This window comes from Coffea arabica, chromosome 11e, assembly GCF_036785885.1.
Source record: "Coffea arabica cultivar ET-39 chromosome 11e, Coffea Arabica ET-39 HiFi, whole genome shotgun sequence".
Taxonomy (NCBI): Eukaryota; Viridiplantae; Streptophyta; class Magnoliopsida; order Gentianales; family Rubiaceae; genus Coffea; species Coffea arabica.
This window is the reverse complement of record NC_092331.1, coordinates 2,823,843-2,826,342: the sequence shown is the minus strand read 5'-3', so window position 1 is coordinate 2,826,342 and position 2,500 is coordinate 2,823,843.

Sequence of the window (2,500 nt, the reverse complement as noted above, 5' to 3'; positions counted from 1 at the left end):
AGGGCAACGGCCGTCGTGCGGCCTATTGCCCACCTCCTAGCCGTGAGGGGCACCGTCGTGCATTTTCCCAGCATGGCTACAGAGGTTTACCCGTGGCCTTGGGAGCAAAACCCCACGGCAGTTGTGCTTTTTTCTTGCCGTCGGTGAGGCCGTCGTGCCCATGCCTTAGCCAATGCAAGGCAACGGCCGTCGTCCGTCCTAAGGCCCACCGCCAAGCCGTGAGGGGCACCGTCGTGCATTTTTCTTGTCGTCGGTGTGGCCGTCGTGCCCACGCCTTAGCCAACGCCGGGCAACGGCCGTCATGCGGCCTAAGGCCGCCATGAGGGGCACCGTCGTGCGTTTTTCCAGCATGGCTACAGAGGTTTACCCGTTGCCTTGGGAACAAAACCCCACGGCAGTCGTGCGTTTTCCTTGCCATCGGTGAGGCCGTCGTGCCCATGCTTAAGCCAATGCAAGGCAACGGCCGTCGTGCGGCCTAAGGTCTACCGCCTAGCCATGAGGGGCACCGTCGTGTGTTTAACTTGCCGTCGGTGTGGCATCGTGCCCATGCCTTAGCCAACACAAGGCAACGGCCGTCGTGCGGCCCAAGGCCCACCGCCTAGCCACGAGGGGCACCGTCGTGTGTTTTTCTTGCCATCGGTGTGGAATCGTGGCCATGCCTTAGCCAACGCAAGGCAACGGCCGTCATGCGGCCTATGGCCGACCGCCTGGCCATGAGGGGCACCGTCGTGCGTTTTTCTTGCCGTCGGTGTGGCCGCCGTGCCCATGCCTTAGCCAACGCAGGGCAACGGCCGTCGTGCGGCCTAAGGCCCACCGCCTAGCCATGAGGGGCACCGTCGTGCGTTTTATTTGCCGTCGGTGTGGCATCGTGCCCATGCCTTAGCCAACGCTAGGCAACGGCCGTCGTGCGGCCTAAGGCCAAACGCCTAGCCATGAGGGGCACCGTAGTGCATTTTCCTTGCCGTCGGTGTGGCCGTCGTGCCCACGCCTTGGCCAACGCAGGGCAACGGCCGTCGTGCGGCCTATTGCCCACCTCCTAGCCGTGAGGGGCACCGTCGTGCCTTTTCCCAGCATGGCTACAGAGGTTTACCCGTGGCCTTGGGAGCAAAACCCCACGGCAGTTGTGCTTTTTTCTTGCCGTCGGTGAGGCCGTCGTGCCCATGCCTTAGCCAATGCAAGGCAACGGCCGTCGTCCGTCCTAAGGCCCACCGCCAAGCCGTGAGGGGCACCGTCGTGCATTTTTCTTGTCGTCGGTGTGGCCGTCGTGCCCACGCCTTAGCCAACGCCGGGCAACGGCCGTCATGCGGCCTAAGGCCGCCATGAGGGGCACCGTCGTGCGTTTTTCCAGCATGGCTACAGAGGTTTACCCGTTGCCTTGGGAACAAAACCCCACGGCAGTCGTGCGTTTTCCTTGCCATCGGTGAGGCCGTCGTGCCCATGCTTAAGCCAATGCAAGGCAACGGCCGTCGTGCGGCCTAAGGTCTACCGCCTAGCCATGAGGGGCACCGTCGTGTGTTTAACTTGCCGTCGGTGTGGCATCGTGCCCATGCCTTAGCCAACACAAGGCAACGGCCGTCGTGCGGCCCAAGGCCCACCGCCTAGCCACGAGGGGCACCGTCGTGTGTTTTTCTTGCCATCGGTGTGGAATCGTGGCCATGCCTTAGCCAACGCAAGGCAACGGCCGTCATGCGGCCTATGGCCGACCGCCTGGCCATGAGGGGCACCGTCGTGCGTTTTTCTTGCCGTCGGTGTGGCCGCCGTGCCCATGCCTTAGCCAACGCAGGGCAACGGCCGTCGTGCGGCCTAAGGCCCACCGCCTAGCCATGAGGGGCACCGTCGTGCGTTTTATTTGCCGTCGGTGTGGCATCGTGCCCATGCCTTAGCCAACGCTAGGCAACGGCCGTCGTGCGGCCTAAGGCCAAACGCCTAGCATCGTGCCCGTGCTTTAGCCAACGCAGGGCAATGGCCATCGTGCGGCCTAAGGGCAACCGCCTAGCCATGAGGGGCACCGTCGGCCGTTCTTCTTGCCGTCGGTGTGGCCATCGTGCCTATGCCTTAGCCAACGCAGGGCAACGGCCGTCGTGCGGCCTAAGGCCCACCGCTTAGCCATGAGGGGCACCGTCGTGCGTTTATCTTGCCGTCGGTGTGGCATTGTGCCCTTGCCTTAGCCAACGCAAGGCAACGGCCGTCGTGTGGCCTAAGGCCTACCGCCTAGCCATGAGGGGCACCGTCGGGCGTTTTTCTTGCCGTCGGTGTGGCATCATGCCCTTGCCTTAGCCAACGCAAGGCAATGGCCGTCGTGTGGCCTAAGGCCTACCACCTAGCCATGAGGGGCACTGTCGTGCGTTTTTCTTGCCGTTGCCTTAGCCAACGCAAGGCAACGGTCGTCGTGTGGCCTAAGGCGCACCGCTTAGCCATGAGGGGCACCGTCGTGCATTTTTCTTGCTGTGGATGTGGCGTCGTGCCCATGCCTTAGCCAACGCAAGCCAACGGCCGTCGT